This window comes from Belonocnema kinseyi, chromosome 5 (assembly GCF_010883055.1).
Source record: "Belonocnema kinseyi isolate 2016_QV_RU_SX_M_011 chromosome 5, B_treatae_v1, whole genome shotgun sequence".
NCBI classification, from domain to species: domain Eukaryota; kingdom Metazoa; phylum Arthropoda; class Insecta; order Hymenoptera; family Cynipidae; genus Belonocnema; species Belonocnema kinseyi.
The window spans coordinates 37,370,574-37,388,544 of NC_046661.1; positions in this window are offsets into that span (position 1 = coordinate 37,370,574).

Here is a 17,971-nt window from a genome sequence, read left to right on the forward strand (position 1 = left end):
TTTACGAATTATTTATTATTCTTCAAAAAAATTGAGGTTTTTTTTAGTGGCCCTATTAATTTGGGACACCTATTTTTTCGAAAAAATGTCCAAATAAATGAAAGAATGGAATTGCGAGCTCTATATTTGAGGAAAAATCGTTAATTCGACTCATTTATCCACTCAAAATATTTGGTGCATTTTGTTTCAGTAGAAAAAAAATTATCCTTAAAAAATGGGGTGGCCCTATAAATATGGGACACACTGTACATATCTCAAATGTATAATAAATGGATTTTTGTGTAAAATTATAAATTAAAAAAAAAAGGTTTTATAACCTGCTAAGCGAAAATTCGAAAGAAAAAAGTAAGAAAAGGGCCAGTTTTTTTTACCAACACTTGTCTTGGATTTCTACATGAATTTCAGTAGAAAAATGCTTCTTTTAGTCAATTTTTTTTATTAAAACCTCTTTGATAGATTTGGCAACCATTTCGACGATCAGATTTACCAAAAGGTTTATACACAGAATATCACCAGTCGATAAGTTATTTCCGCAAACAATTGGAACCGCCGTCAAGTCTATTAAATTGGAAGCGAATTAAAAGGTGCACGTGAAAAATTCAAATTTGAACAGGGGGTACCAAGCTGAAAGTTTTACCACGAGCAAAAATGATTTGCTGACGCGCAGTCAAGATTAAAAAATTTGCAATTAGTTCACTGGGCGATTCATACAAAATGTATTTGCTACATTTCTTGTTTCATTAACTAAATAAATTAGATTAAATAATAATCAGTATTAAACCTTCGTTATACAGGCGAGTAGTTTACGAACTAGTTAAATTTTCCACTAAAGTATCTACGGAACCCAAAGATGGTGGGGCTTGACCCCCCTCTCTAAAAGAACTTTTTGGTAATAGGAACTGAACTGAAAAGGACGATTCAATTGATCACTGTGCTTCTGAGAAAGATGGATTTCAAATCAAGCTTGTGCCTTAAGGCAGATCAAATGTCAAATTTGCTAGGGACAAACTAAATCTAAACGGTTGAGTTGTTGAACGGCACATTTCAAGCACATAATCTAAAGGTAATTATACCGGTCCGTTTAGCTCGCTTTTTCACAAAAATATCCTTTTTGTTGTTGTTTTTTGTAAATGAAAATGGAATGTATTTTCTTGCTTCAAGGTCGCGCGAGCTTTACAGTTACACGGTTGTATAGTTTGACGTAGTATAGGCGCGGAAAGCGGGGGACTCGCCTGTATTTCCAAGTGTCCCTCAAATGGCTGTCAATTTGACCACATCGAAACTAATTGCGTCTAAACGCATGCATCGTTGGCCGCAATATTTCAACCACATAATCTAAAGGCAATTATGTCGAACCTTTCAGGTCGCTTTTTCCTGAAAATGTTCTTGTTGCTTTTGTTTTTTGTAATTGAAAGTGGAAAGTATTTTTCCTCACTTGAAACTAGCGCGCTGTGTACAGCATAAGCGGGTATACCACGGGCAAGAGCGACAAGCTGGGAGCTCGACTGACTTCCCAAGTTACTCACGAGTGGTCAGTATTTTTGGAATAGACATATCTAAAACAGGTTTCTACGATCCAGTAAATGAGTATAATATAATTTTTTTGGTTTCTTCACACGATTTTCTCTATGAAGTGACTGTATTCGTACGAGCATTCATTATAAATCGGCAACTTACCAAAGGAAATGTATAAGCAACAAAAAAGTTTTGAACTGTGAAACGTAAATGAAACAAAATTTATAATTTAACATTTTAAAAATTTTGAAGATTTTTAATTTTCAACATGTACAGTTTAAAGTTGTACAAATGTTCCGCGTTGAAGCAACAGAAGATTAAGGTAATAAATAACAACAACAAACTGTTATTCATAAATAAGCGAACAAGAATTAGATCTACTTTATTTGTCACATGTAAATACACTTAACTGATATTTCTAAAAGAAGATAAAAACAAAATATTGTTCAATAAACCTTTTAACCTGTTCTTACCCCACTCCCCTATGCATCCCCCCAAACATTACCTAAAAATTAAAAAAATAAATATTTTTACCTGTTGTTGATTGTTAGCAATGTCTTTCGTCGTTTTCATACAAGTAATTAGCGCTAGACAATTCGAATATTTCCTATGACTTTTTAAAGAATGTTCAATTGTTTAAATAAATGTAAATTATTCAAGCAATTCTTTTATTACTAAAAAATGTAAAAAATAATCGTATTTTCTTATTGAAATGGATTAGTTGGTAAATTCTCGGAGTATTACATTTTGTTTGGAACATTATATAAAAACTTAAACAATTAATTATTGTATACTGATAACATTCCACAAAATTGAGCCAGTGATGTTCAACTTTTCTCAGATTGGTATCCTAAACTATTTTTTCTTGAATAATTATATAATTTTTATATATTTCTTCTAATTTTTAACAAATCTCTACTTCTTTAAACCATTTTTATTTGCTCTAGCGGTTTTTGTACGAAAACTTATAGAAAAATGAAATAAAATAGAACACATCCAACGATTTTTCTGACTGATGGATAAACGTTTATTTTTCGGCCTGCTGGCTTTGAAAAATTGACTTGCTTACACTTCCATTTTTTACAGAATTTTCTTACAACTACGTTTTACAAAGTACTATCCATCCACACCTTATAACGAATCCACTCGCTCCTATAGCCTAACCTTCCTCGTTGCGCCTCGCCTCGTACGCATTTCGCTCTTTTGTCGCTATGCCTCGCATTACCAGCCTCTGTCTCCACCGCTAACACCTAATACTTAACTACTGTTTACAATATTTACATTTCTCTTACATCTACTTCCTCTTATATTTACAATCTTCCCTTCTCCACTTCTCTTCCTCCTTCCTTCTCTTCTTCTCTATCTTACCCAACACCCCCTTCACCCATGCTACTGCCTTTTTGTCACCTCTTTCATGCAACAATACCTCCATGCTTATCCCCCTCCTTTCTACCTCTTCACATTCCTCTAACCAATGCTCCAATTTTACATCCCCCTTCCCGCACAATTCATACATTCTCTTCTCTTTAGAAAGCCAGAACCTATTATAATTCTCCATGCAACCGCACCTCATTCTCGCTATAAGTTCCTGACTTCCTTGCCTTCCTTTCTTACACAAATATTGCGCTCTCTTCCTTGGCATAATCCACACATAGTTTCTGTTATAACTTGAATCTCTTTTTCTTTCCTCCCCTTCGGCCTTCTCTCTCTCCATGTCATTCTTTAGAACCATATCATATACCTTCCTTCCTTCCTCGCGCATTCTGCTAACACCATCCATATGCAATCTATTCGTTCTAAAATACCTTTCCCTTTCCATCTCCATCTTTGCACCACTACGCCTGTTCTCCTTCTCCCACCAACACTGCCTAACCAATTTACTTTCCTTCTCTTCCAAAAAATTTTCTTCATATTTACACGCTCGACTCCCTGTTATAACCCCTAAACTCGTTCTTCCTGTCTCCCTCCTGACAATTTAGTTCAGCGTATTCCTTGCCAAACCCAGTTTCCACTTTACATGCCTCTCCTGTACCCTATTTACCTTCTCACTTACCTTCCAACCCCACACCTCCACTCCGTGAAATAAGACACTTATCACTAGCGAATCAAACAATTTCATTCTTCTTCCAAAATCATCTGTGAACAATCTCTTCCCCAGCCTCCACATCTGCCCCATCACCACATTTGCCCTTCTCACTCTCTCTTTTATATGACCATCCACTCCCCCATTTCTTCGAAACTGGAAGCCCAGGTACACAAACTCTTTCACCTCCTGTACCGCTTTTCCCTTCCACTTCCATTCCCCTCTCTCATCTCTCCCACCCCCTTTCCTGAACACCATAACCTTCGACTTTTCCGCATTTAACTCTAACCTATTCTTGTCCAAGTAACGTCTCAACCTCTTCATCATCTCCTTCAAAGCATATTCGCTCTTTGCCAACAGCACTATGTCATCCGCATATGCGAGTGACCATATCCTGACTTATCCTACCCTAACTCCTCCCATTACTCCGGCCGCTAGCTTACTTTCCAGATCCGCGATCAAAATTGTAAAAAGCGTTGGGCTAAGCGGGTCCTCTTGTCTCAACCCTCTATCCATCCAGAATCCCTCAGAGAATCCCTCCCCTCCTCTCACCCTATCTTTTGTCTCCTCATATACCTCCCTTACCCTCTCGATCAGGCCCCTCTTCACTCCCCTCTCTTCATTGCCTCTCACAACCTCCCCCTATCCACTGACGGGAACGCGCTCTTTAGATCTACCAAAAACGCGTACACTTTGGCATCCTTTTTGGTTAATTCTCTATCCACCACGTGTTGCAAGACGTAAATATTGTCAATAGTGCTTCTTCTCTCTCCAAAGCCCGCCTGCGTCTCCGCCAATATTCCTTTTCCTTCAACATCCTTTCACGGCCTATCTGCTAACACCATCGCGTATATTTTGTACGCATTATTCATGAGCGTAATTCCTCTATAATTTTCCTTCCTAACCCCTTTTTTATACAGTGGTACGATCAACCCCTCTCACCACCCTCTTGGGAATCCCCCCCCCCATATATTTTTTTCACTACCCCCTTCAGCCTCTGCCTTAGCTCTTGTGTGCCAAACAGCCACGCTTCGTTCTCTACCCCATCAATCTCTGCTGACTTCGATTTTTTCAACTTCCCTATCTGCTTCTCTATCACCTCGTCGTTCGGCCCCTCTTCATCTAACTCTCTGTTTCTTCTAATCCCCTCATCTCTCTTTTGAGTGTCTGACTTCTGAAATGAATCCTTAAAAAATTTCCCCCATTCATCGCTCCCTATCTTCTCACTTATCCCCACCCTACGTTTCCTGAATCTAATAATTATCTTCCACATGTCCCTTTCTGTCTAAACACTTTCTCAACTCTTCTTCCAGCTCTTTTTCTATTTCCTGCTCTTTCTTCTTACACATCGCCCTAAACTCGTTCCTGATTTCTACGTACTCCTCCCTTTTCGTGGTTCCTTCCTTCCACTTCCTGTACTTCTTTTTCACCTTTCTCTTCATCTTTTGACATTCCCTATCCCACCACGGCTTTACCATTCTTTTCTTCTTTTTCCTAAATATCTTCTTTTGCGCACAACCTTTCACTTTCTCTTGTAGATCCTCCAATATCTCGTCCACGGACTCCTTCTCAAAGCTTTCGTGGCCCAACTGCTCCTGATACTTCTCTATCGCCTCTGTCGACCATGACACTCTCTCCCCTAACGACCCTTCTTCCCCACCCTGCCTTTCGCCAGCTGACCCCTTTATCCATAAACTCAACGGCTGATGGTCTGATTCCACTCTTCCTTCCACTGCGAATTTTTCTATCTCCTCAAACCCTTGCATATTCATAATCACGTAGTCTATCACCGATACACCCTTTTTACTCACATACGTATATTCTCCTTCTTCGTCCACTTTTACCATACTATTCGCCACCGTTTACCCTCTATCCTCCATCCAGATTTTTCTGACTGCACAGTGTATAAAAAAATGTAATAACAATTTTTTAATCTTCTAAACAAATATAATTTGTTTAAGAAATTATTTTTCCAAAAAATGTGTTTAAAATTCTATCAAGTATTCAAAGTTGGATATTAATGTAATATCTTTTCCAGCAGTATCGTTTACTATTGTTAAATGTTTAACAATTGTTAAGCCTCGCAGGTAATGTTCGCTCTTCATCCATTCTGATGCGTTTTCTTGAAGGAAATATGTCGAGATTCTAAATCACAAAAAAAGTTACGTGAATTCGCTGTGATGAAGTGCTGATTTTATTTGCCCAATAATTGTATTATGCTCTTTGGTTTCCAACGTTTTATATTTTCGTAACTTTCAATTTTTTTGTCAATTCCAAAATCAGCTTGCCTGATGCCTCTTATTATTAAAATGATTATAGGTGAATTGTACTAATTGTGCAAATTAAACTGAAATGTTATTTTAATTATTTTAATTATTATAAATGACCTAAAATATCGGACTTCGTCCTCATGAATGTTGTTCAGAGAAAATGTTGAAACTTACATCATAATTTGCACTGGTGAATGTAGTTTTTAGAATATAATCATAGCAAAAATTGTAAAAATATAAAGAATGAAATAATAAATGCACTTTTATCATTTCAATTACAAAGAAACAATAAGAAGAACATTTTTGGGAGAAAGCAAGCTGAACGGTTCTACATAATTGCCTTCAAATTATGTGGTTAAAATATTGTGGCCTACAATTCATGCTTTTTCACGTAGTTTCGATATGGCCAAACCAAAGTGAATTTTTAATTCATTTACTATATGCCTGAATTACAAAAAAATTACCGTATTTTCAAATGTGCAAATAATAATACTTTTTGGAACTGGAAGGCATAGGACTATATTTTTCTGAGAGGTCATGTTAACTGAATTTCTATTTTCTCAAGTTTTTGTATAAAATTTAAAAAATTTACATATTTAATTCTCAAATCAATTGTGTCATCTAATAGAAGCTCCGAGGAATACAAATGAATTTTTCTTGGTTATATTTAAGCTTTTAAGATAAAAAAAAGAGCGACCGGATATAAGCGACCCGCCTGTGTGACGGAAGCAGGAAGAAACTGTTTGACGAATGGCTGCAACTTCAAACAATAGAGTGCCCAGAGCGCGAAATTTTTTATCCAACCCAACGTTTTCGGCAAGGAACAAGATTTTTCTACAGAGCGAAGATGAAGTTCCTGTGTGTTTTTGGTCTTTGTAACACCGTGTGTCAACCTAAAAATACATAGGGACCAATACTGTGCATGCCAGCGACATCCGCCTTTTCCCATCATTGCATACTGAGCAATGCGGAAAGTACGCGGAAATTGAATCTATGTATCCATAAATTAAATCTAAGTAATAGCAAAGCGCTTAAGGTGAATTGAAGCGCATGTGTTCAAATTTTTTTCGTTGCTTAAATTTTCTTCGTTGCTTCCTCCATCATCTCAAACCGTTCCTCACATACAGAGTAAAAAAAGATGAATTTTGTTGCAGAGCATTTTGCTCCAACGATCATTTGACACTCGAGATCATAATGATGTGTCGATTCGGATCAATTAGATCTTATTTTTTAATTCGTTTGTCAGACTAAACAAAATGACCGCCAATTTTTGGTGTCATTGTTATAACGACATAAACCAAAACTTGTATCTAACTGTACGCAATTGAAAGCTACAGTTGACAGGTGATATTTTCTAATATCAGATTTCGTTATTTTTTAAACTTTTTAAGTACACTGCATAATCAGAAACCATAAAAATCTTGCATATGAGCTAAAGTACTCTTAAAACTTCTGCCATCGTCTTTTGACTTTATACATAATCCCGAATCAGATCATTATGATCTTAAAAGTCGATCATTTTCTCCGGCCGATCAAAATGCTCTTGAATTCGGTATCACTTTTGTTGCATATGAAAATGATATTGATTTCGGTATCATTTTGAACACTTCTTTTTACTGTGTATAGTATCTTCAAAATCTTTCCTGATTCTGCTAGGTAGAAATACTTCAAACTGGTTTTCCAGCTCAACCACAATACCGATACGTTACTTGATAGCCACTATAAGAAACTTAATAACGCTTTAATTCTTCTTTAGTATAATATCAGATAGCAGTTTCGTAGACATGACTCCATCCATACGACCAACTGAGTTGATCTTTTAAGGTCTTTTTTCCAAAGACATTTCTTTTTCCTTTTTACTAGTACAGTGAACATCTTCAATAACCCTCTCTTCTATAGCCTTTCCGAGAATTGACACCGCGCATCATGTAGGTGTAACAGGTGCTGCGGGGGATCTGCGGCTGTCACTCAGGTGAGCAGTCAGGCGTGAAATAACAAAAGCAGAGCAGGCTATAATGAGTTAGTTGCCACCCACCGTCCGCCCCGAAATCGGAGCTATAGAAGAGTTTCACTGTAGTTTCAACAGATGACTGACCGTGCACTGTGTTCGCCGATGTACTGAAGCCACTGAAACCTGATCCTCTCCTTGTACTCAATAAACCCTGCTCTACTTATATTCTAGGAAGATCGATTGAAACTTTTATAAGGTTCGTTACACCTAGGAAGCAAGGTACTATTCCAACGATTTCTATAATGCGATTCTGTTTCAAGCTAAATGTTGGTAAAGCGATGATCGGTTATTCACCGACAGATTATAATATTGCATATTCATGCTAAAATACCACCAATCAATTAGTGGTTACCGTTAATAGATGGCGCCACCGTCAAGTCAGTTAAATTGGAGGGAAATAGAAAATTACACTTGGGTAATCTAATTTTAAACAGGGGATACCAGTTTGAAAGTTTCAGCAAAAGCACACGAGTTTAGTATATGCGTAGTAAAGATTAGAAATTTGAGATTAGTTCATCAGGGAACTCATGTAATGCGTACTTACTACCATTTTTGTTTGGTTGACCGTAGAAATCAGATTGTAGAGTTAAGCGATTAAAAATTGAACCGAAAGAAATAATTTACAATGGAAGTATTCCTTATATAAACACAAATTCGACCTAATCAATTTAGGTTAATGTAGAGAATTCCTGAAAATAAAAACAAGAATCTAACGACCAAATTTCAACAACAACCATCAAATGCTCCTAGTGCTATTCCAAAAAAAAAAAATTAAACGTTTCGGTACACTTATAGCACCCTTATCGAGGTCATACAAATTTGAGCAGGTAAAAACAGCAACGAAACAGCGATTAGGATTGTGACGTCCTATAGAATTTTGAATTTTATTTTAATATAATTTCAATTTAATTTAACTTTTTAAGAAAGTTCATGCTAAATTGAATAATTTCTATGAGTGCGAACTCTGAATTCAAACCGAAGATGTTTGTAGAACTCAATAGCTAAAAAGGTCTAGAGCGAGCAACATTTTTTAGTTTGAATTCAACCTATCGAAATATAACAGCCAGCAGTACGTTGAATTTGAAAATCAACCCAACAATGTCTATAAATGTATAACGCTTTCAATGAACGATATTGCATGAGATTTTAATCGATTGTTTACATTGGTAATAATTTTTATTCTTTAATATAATTTATATAGTCATAGATGGTAATACCTTAGCTATTGCTGGTATTTTAGCATGTATATGGACCATTATCATCTGTTGGTGAACAACCTGTTACTGTTTGACAAGCATTTATCTTGGAACAGAACTATGATATATATATAACTATAGATAGAAAAATCAGAGGGTTGAGTGAAGATGTAAGGGTTCTATGGAGCAGATGGAAAATATTAGGGAGAACCTTAGTGTAAAAAATTAAAAATGGTAAAAGGATGTATAAGAGCTGAGGAAGAAAGTAGAAGGATAAGAAAGGGAGGTAGTGGCGGTGACGAAGAAAAAAGAAGTTAAAATGAAGCAGATGGAAGAAGATATTAGGGTGTGGAAGGAAAGGGCGGAAAAAAGGCTTGAGAAGGTAGAGGGCGGGTCGGACATAAAAGTAGGTCACAGGACAGAGGGCAAAAAGAAAGGTATTTGGGAGAGGGTAGAGAATATGTTAGAAGAGAAAGTGGGAGAACTTTAGGAATGAAAAGGAGGAGAGAGCAGATAAGAAAAGGATAAGGGCATTGGTGTTGAGAATAGAGCGAAAAGGGAATGCAGATAGGAGAAGTAATATTGTGATAAGAGGATTGAAGCTAAAGAGCGGGGAAGAAAGGGAGGGGTATAAGCGCTTCTACAGAGCATAGATTGAGTTAAAAGCAACAAAGGAAAAGTTACTTTGGAGGGGACAAAGAAGAATGAAATGGTGGTTGTGGAATTTGAAAACTGGGAAGAAAAAATTGGGGTAATGCAAAACAAAAATAGCATAAAGAATAAGAAGGTTTTCATCTATCAAGATTTGTCGAGGAAGGAAAGGAATGTGCAGAGAATACTGCACGATATGGCTAGAAGGTAGGATATTAAAAAACAAAAATTAGATATGGAAATGTAGCTATGGGCTGAGAAGAAAAAGATGTTAAAGGAAGTGCAGGGGAATTTGTTTCGTGGAAAGTAGGGCTTGGGGGTAAAGCAGCGTGGAGTAGTGGTAAATGCGCTGTACTGGAACGCACTAGTGGTGAAGAAGAAAGATAAAAATTTCTGAAAGTATGTCCAGAAATTTGATGTGGCGGGACTGGTAGAAACGTGGTTAGGGAGAAAGGAATGAGATAGAGTAGAGCTAAAATTGCCAAGAAGGTATAGGTGGAGGCTTTGGGAGACAGTCAGAGGAAAGGAAGGGCTAGTGGGGTAATTGTAACAGGGGTTAGCGATCGATTAGAGAAAGATGTCAATGTAGAAGGAGAGGGGGAGTGCGTGCAAATGAGGGCGGAAAAGATTAGAGGGGTAACCTGTAAGTTTGTAACTGTGAACAATAAAGAATGTAATGAAAAGGACTGAAGAAAGGGTGGAAATCTGCCTAGGAGAGAGAGGGGACTGTATGGTGCTACTGGGGGGGGGGGGGGGGGGGGGGGGGGTATTTCATAAAAAAATTTGGAGGAAAGGGGGCCTTTGCATGGAAGGGAAGAGCTTCGAAAGAAAATTAAAGGACAATATAATAAATAAGTAGAGGGTAATTCTAAGAAACTGGATAATGAAAAGAGGCTGAGCGGTGGCAAAAGGTATGGTAACAGGGGACAAAGAATGAGAATACATACAAGTGAGTAAGATGGGGTGTCGTTGATAGACTATGTGTTCATAAATATGCAGTTTGTAGATAAAAGGGGGGGGGGTGACGGAAGGCGTGGTTGGGAAGAAGGGTCGTTAGAAAACAGGGGGACATGGACAATCGAGGCAATAGAGAAGTATCAGGATGTGAAAAGATAAAAAGAAAGGTGATAAGCAAATACATGAAGTGGAGAGGAGAAACTGCAAACAGGGAGGAGTACGTAGAAGTGAGAAAGGAGCTTAGTTTGATGTTTAACAAGAAAGAGCAGGAGAATGAGAGAGATCTAGAAGAGGAGTTGAGAACTGTTTAGACAGAAGGGGAGGTAGATGGAGAGGTGCTAAATGACGAGGAGAGAGAGAAGCAGATAAGGGAGTTGAAAGGGGAAGGGATAGAAAATTAAGCATGGCTGTTTGGCACACAAAATTTACGCAAGCGGCTGAAGGGGGCAGTAAAAAGAGTATGGAGGGTAAGGGATTCCCAAAAGGGTGAAGGGTGGGGTTAATCTTATCACTGTATAAAAAAGGGGATAAGGAGATGCAGATAAATTATAGAGGGACTACGCTAATGAATACGGCGTACAAAGTATACGCGTTGGGGTTGGCAGATAACCTGCGGAAGGATGTCGAGGAGAAATGAATATTGCCGTAGATTCAGGTAGGCTTTAGGGAGCAGAGGAACACTATCGACAATATTTACGTCTTGAAGCATGTGGTACATGAAGAATTAGCTAAGAAGGGTGCGAAAGTGTACGCGTTTTTTTTTAGGTATAAAAGGCGCGTTCCCTTTGGTCGATAGGAGAAGGTAGTGGGAGACGATGGAAGAGAAAGGAGTCAAGAAAGGCCTGATCGAGAAAGTAAGGGAGGTATATCAAGAGAAGAAAGATAGGGTAAGAGAAGGAAGAGGGAATAGCCCTACGTAAAACATGACCACACCACGTATCTCTATGAACTGTAAAATACTACTGCGCATCCGTATAGTTATATAATTAAGGTAAAGATAACATATCTAATATAAATGGTTCTAGAAATTTGATGCAGGCGAGAGCCCTATTAGTTCAGGATCTAAGAGCACTTGAGCGTCCATTTCACGTCCTGATGATTTGATGATTGATCCTTGTGCATAATGGTCTCTTGATTCCGAATATATCGGATGCACATAGTAAATTCATAGTCGTTTTGTTGTTATCTGACATGTTATATGTTTATATAAAGAATGTAATATCTCTGCAAATTATTAAAGTTTGAAAATATTTTTTCATATTCTTATAAAGAAGTTTGATAAAAAGAAATTTGTTCAATTAGGCTATTAGTTTACTTTTAACAAAATTCGAAATAAATAAGAAGTTTCACCTCTGGGTGTACGAGTGTTACTAAGAGCATTGAATGGTCTGGAAGCGTGGGCTGGCTTGGAACCTGCATATTTGAAATCTGAAACTATATGATTAAAGACATGTAAAATTACTACAAATGTACTGTAGAAATGGCTTTTTATTAAAAAGCTATTTTATTGTTTTTTTCGACAACTATCAATTAAATCAACATACACTATTAACCAAATTTATGCATATCGAACTTTTTTAAATCAATATAAAAAAATATTTTCAAAACTTTAAGAATTTTCAGAGATATGAAATTTTGTATTTAAACACATAAAATGTCAAATAACAACAACACGACCGGGAATTCGCTGTGTGCACCCCATATGTTCGGAATCAGGAGAACATTCTGCACAAGAATCAATTATCAAATCATCAGGACCTTAAATGGATGCTCACTCTGCTCTTCGGATCCCCGACTATATGTGCAACGAGCCTTCTAGAAACATCGAACGACCGTTTTAGAATGTAAATAGAGTAGGGCTAATGGAGTGTAAGAAGAGCAACAGGTTTTAGTGGCTTCAGTCTGTCTTCAAACACTTTATAGCGTTTCCAAGTTTTGCAAATCTCAAACCAAGTACGGTACCAGGATTGTGGTTAAACTGAAAGAACAGTTTGCAGTATTCCTACGTCGAAAAATGAGGGCAGTTTTCGTACTTAATTTGAATAAAATACGCATGAATTCACCTTAAGCACTTGAATATTTCTTAGATTTAATTTACGGATAGAAAGACTCCAATTTAGTGCCCTTTCCACACTGCTCGAAATGAATGTAAGGTGAACCGTATCTTCCATCTTCAGAGGAATTTTTTTTCTTATAGCGTTGCATGCTTTTAGATATCATTGCATTCAATAGAAAATCAAAAATATTTCTCGCTATCGTTCTTCCCAACGCTGGACTTCTACAAACATCGTAGGGTCACGAATCCATACTCTGTGGTGCGAGAAGGACACGGACCTATCGTAATTTAAAAAAATCAACTTCTGCGAAATCATGCCAAACTATCCAAAATAGGGGCTACGTAAGCGGAACACCTACTCTACCACAGCCAGAACAAGCCGGCGACAGGGAAAGAGAGCCGACACTAAGGCCAACCACGGGCAGACATTCGATAGAGGAAAAGCGATGCTTTCTGACCCGGATTTACATCAACACCCAAGATTCTCTCAAGCCTAAAGATCTGGCTGAAATGGATTACGAGCTTCGTGGACATTTTTCCGAAGAATCTGACCTCTAAACTATCAATTCTTGGGTTTAGAATGCAGCGAGAGCTTAGGTCGATGCAAAACGAAAAACAAAACCAGCGGTTAATCATAAGAACAAACGGCGAATGCATCAATTCGCTATGAAGATAGGCTGGGCAAGACAGTACGCGTCCCGCATTCAGTGTGTGATTGACTGCATCACATCTGGTAGGAATTTTACCCACAAAATTCGAAAGTTCGCGCGCAAACTCCGGACCCGTTATCATACACTTAACAAGTCAAAGCTGTTGACCATCAGGTAGCATATTATCGAGAGAATACGGATACTATCTGACGCTAAGAGAAGTCTAGAGTCGAAAGACAGGTGGGTCAGGGAAAATCAACAGTTTCTCTCTAACTCATCTCGACTCTTCCAAGACCCTCCAGTTACTGTCGACCACCCGCCCAAACCAGAGGAGGTCGAAGTATTTTGGAGAGAAGTCTACGAAGTGCAGCATAGACTGGACAAAGACTCAGAGAACATAAATAGCTTCCAGGAGCTCTGTGATGTCCTCATTACACCTAATGAAGAATGCTCATCCATCACTATCGAGTAGGTGAAAAAAGTATCAAGAGGGATAAAGAACTATACCGCTCCGGGACTAGATGGTATCAAGAGCCTCTAATGGAAGAAGTTTCCTTCAACCCATCAGCAGTTGGCCTGTATTTTTACCTTATATTTAAAGTTGGACAAGTCAATTGCAGAGTGGCTAGTGAAAGGGCGCACAACACTCCTACCGAAAATAGGCAACTTAGCAGACCCAAAGAATTACAGGCCAATAATTTGTCTGAACACACTGTATAAGGTAATCACAGATGTCCTCAATGATAGGATTGTTCGGGCACTTGAACCTGTCTGGCAAGAAATGTATGAACAACGCGACTCAAAGAAAGGCGTAGCAGGATTTCGGGAGAACTTGCTCATCGATAGATGAGCCTCCCATATACTTGTAATCTGTCCTTTCGAAAGCTGAAAGGTTTATCCCCAAATCGTGAGGTGCATAAAGAGATTGATGCCGCTTTGAAAACCCAGATTTACTATCTTATCTAAAAAAATCGTGTGACAACTAAGAAGGTCAACTTTCAGAGAGGTGTCTGTCAGGGCGACACCATGAGCCCACTCCTCTATTGCCTCACATTATTGCCACTACCTCTAGCACTTCAACATTCCAACGGGTACTTTTGCGGCAAACCTGCAGATCGAAAGTACACGGTCGTTCATGTATTTTGCACAGACGATCTTAAGATCTATGCTAAGAACAAAGAGCAACTACATCTAGCTCTAGGGATTGCCTAACGATATACTAAGGAAATAGGAATCGAATTTGGGTAAGACAAATGCGCCAAGGTTTTTTTGAAGCGAGGAAAACTTAATGGCATCCCTGAAGACCCTGAGCTCGTCGATAGAAACGTTATATGACACCTTTGCGCTGTAGGGACTTACACATACTTGGGCATGCCACACAGCCGCATTCAGGATGAGACTTTTATTAAGGATACTCTCCGAAGCAGATCCAAAGGTCTCATCCGGCAGATTTGGTCTTCCGAACTTTCGGCGAGGAACGAAGTATCTGTAACGAACATGATTGCCGTCCCGGTAGTACTCCATTTCTTTGGAGTGGTTCCATGGATGAAGAGCGAGCTCAGATCCCTTGATATCGGGACATAAAAGGTTATAAACATGGACAAAAGCATGAATCTTAAGTCTTTAGTTCTGCGACTCCACATTTCACGCCGTCAAGGTCGCGGAATATTGTATCTTGAATGTCTTCACGGCAGGATTATTCTGGGTACAGCACATAGAGTCGCAAATGGAAGAGACCCTCTTCTTAAAATGGTCAGGAAGCACGAAGAAGTGGGAAAAGGAGCATTTCTGTACAAAGCAGCGGAGGGGTCTGAAGAAACACTTGGACTTAAATTCAGTATTAGGGGTGAGCAAAATTCATCAAATATTATTCATCTCGAGTACTCGCTCCTTAAAGCCCGGATTGAGAAAGTACAAGAGAAAAACTTCCATAAGCAGTTCCTCGATAAGACCATGCACGGCATCTTCCATAGAAATGTGGAGGATTAGTCAATGTCGTGTGAGCTGACTTTTGCTCTTCTTAAATCACGTTTTTGTACAAAGCATCGGAGGAGGCTGCGCAAACACACGAAATTAACTTAACAATCAACTGGATGTCAAGACGGTATCATTTCCACCTTAACATACCGTCACTACATTTTGGGCTAAAACATTCCCGATAATAGCTACAGGGCCTACCATCGAGGGAGTTTTCCCCCGAGCATTTAGCACACATACTATCTAGTTGTTCAGCAATACGGCACTAACAGTACTTTATTACCATCGCTGTCACTCTTACGGCATTAACCTTAAAATCGCTCCTCTAAATGCTCCTAGGGAAATAGAGTCAATTGTCGAGAATGAGAAGTGCAGCACTTCGAAAAGCGAACCATGTTCGTTATCAAAATTTTCGGCACCAGCTGACGAAAATATCATAGCCAATGAGAATGAAAAGAAAGAGAGGTATAAAGACCTTGTTAGGGAGTTGCGACGATGTTCCCTGGAATATTCTTTTAAACTAATCGTCTTTATCATCGGCGCACTTTGAGGTGCCAAGCTTGCACTGGTTAATAGCCTGAAAAGCATCCCTGCGTGTAAACAATATGCTAAAACTTTTGCGGGAAAAATGCAGAAGGCGGTCGTCCTTGGGTCGCTTCATGTCATCAAGGTGCACGACACTTTTCCCGAATCGTCGTGTTGATTCCGTCACAGACTGTAACCACTTAACTCACGGTCGTGAGGTAGCTCCGAAGTTTTCTCTATTGCTTAAATTTATGAGAATAATTTTAATTGATTAGTCACATTTATACAGCCACCCAAAATAAAACACGTAACAGTTACATTTTGGACTGGTTGCCTAGTGAAGTGACCGCAAATTCCTAATCTTTACTACGCGCGAGCAAATTATTTTTGCTCCTGATAAAATTTTCAAATTGGTAACCCCTGTTCAAATGAAAAAATTTTCACGTTCAACTTTTAATTTCCCTTCGATTTCACTTACTTCACGGTAACGCCATATGTTAACGGTAAGTACTTGACAGTTGGTGGTATCCTAGCATGGATAAGAAACATTACCCTCTTTCAGTGAACCATCGGTCACTATTGTAGCGAAATCAAACTTTGAACAGAACCTCGCAGCCTCATGTGCCAACTAACTCTATTTCACATACATATGTGCCTCGTAAGACCACTTCGCATCAAAAGTCGCATTGGAGTGCACTACGCAGCTGTATTTAATTCAGAAATTTACTGCGCCGCCTTTTACATCACTGAAATGTTGTGCGTATCTATGTGTGCCGTATAGATCTACTGCGCACCCCTAAGCAATATTCTATTACACTGCGCCAGCTGTATGGATTGTAAAATACTACTGTATGACCGTATGTGTCTTAAAACTACACTACTTATCCGAAGGTATCATAAAAGTGGACTGCACAGCCGTATGTACTGCAGAACTTTACTGCCCAACATTGTATACTATGAAAATGTTATGCACATCTATATGTTTCATAGAAGCCTAATTACTTAACACTAAACGTTGTAGAATTCAACTACACAACCTTATATATGGCCACAAAGTAATAATAAGGAGTAGTAACACCCTATGTATTTGATAAAGCGAGGTGGAACCACGAACGTTCAATAAATCGTTAATGTTTTCCGCGAATGGATACCCACGGGCTGTTTTGCGCACATGCGCATTAGCGTTTGCGCTGTTACGTGTTCTATCCACTCTTTTATGTCATATTTTGACATCTTAATGCATGTGGAGGTTATGTTCGTTTGTTTTTTTGTTTTGTTGGATGTGTATCGCGTTACTAAAGTATAAAAGCGAAAAGGAAAAGAGCATCAAAGATACGAAAAGTATATAGAAAGGTGTACATACTAGAATTATATTATTATAAACTCTTGTAAAGTACGCGAGAAAGGGATAAAGTTAATTTCAGTTAACAAAACATTGTAGTTTATTGTGTTCGAAACAAAATTTGAAAACTTCCAAAGCGTGTTGAAATCACAGACATAGCAACCGCCAATCCGCATCTGCGCGGAACTACCCATTGGTATCTATTCGTGGTGAAAATTAACGAATTTTTGGACGGTCATGATTCCACTTCCCACCTACAGGGATACTACTACTTACTATTCCTTCTTGTATACGGTGAAGTTCTGTTATATGTAATTTTTCCCTATGTTCGAGAAAGAACTCAAAATAACTTAAATCCGCAGCCTTATATACCGAGAAGCTTTGTTGTATTATAATCTTTCCCCATGATCTAAGAATACACTCTCTAGCCATCAGCTCTCCCAATTTCATCGCCAGTCGCACACCACCACAACCAGCCATCTTGGTTATCAGCGGCGTATCTAGGGAAAATAGCGCCCATGGCAAGCATGGAAAATTATACGCTCCTGTGCAAAACAACTTCACCAAAATATATTTGCCTCTAACACTAATTTTCCGTGTTTAATTTTGTTTATTTTGAAGTAAAAAGATAATTTTGGTAAAATTTGAAACACATTTCGTTTTAAATATTTGAAAAATTATTAATGAAATTATCACTTAAGAATCTCGTATCACACGCTTAACAGCGTTCTCGCTATA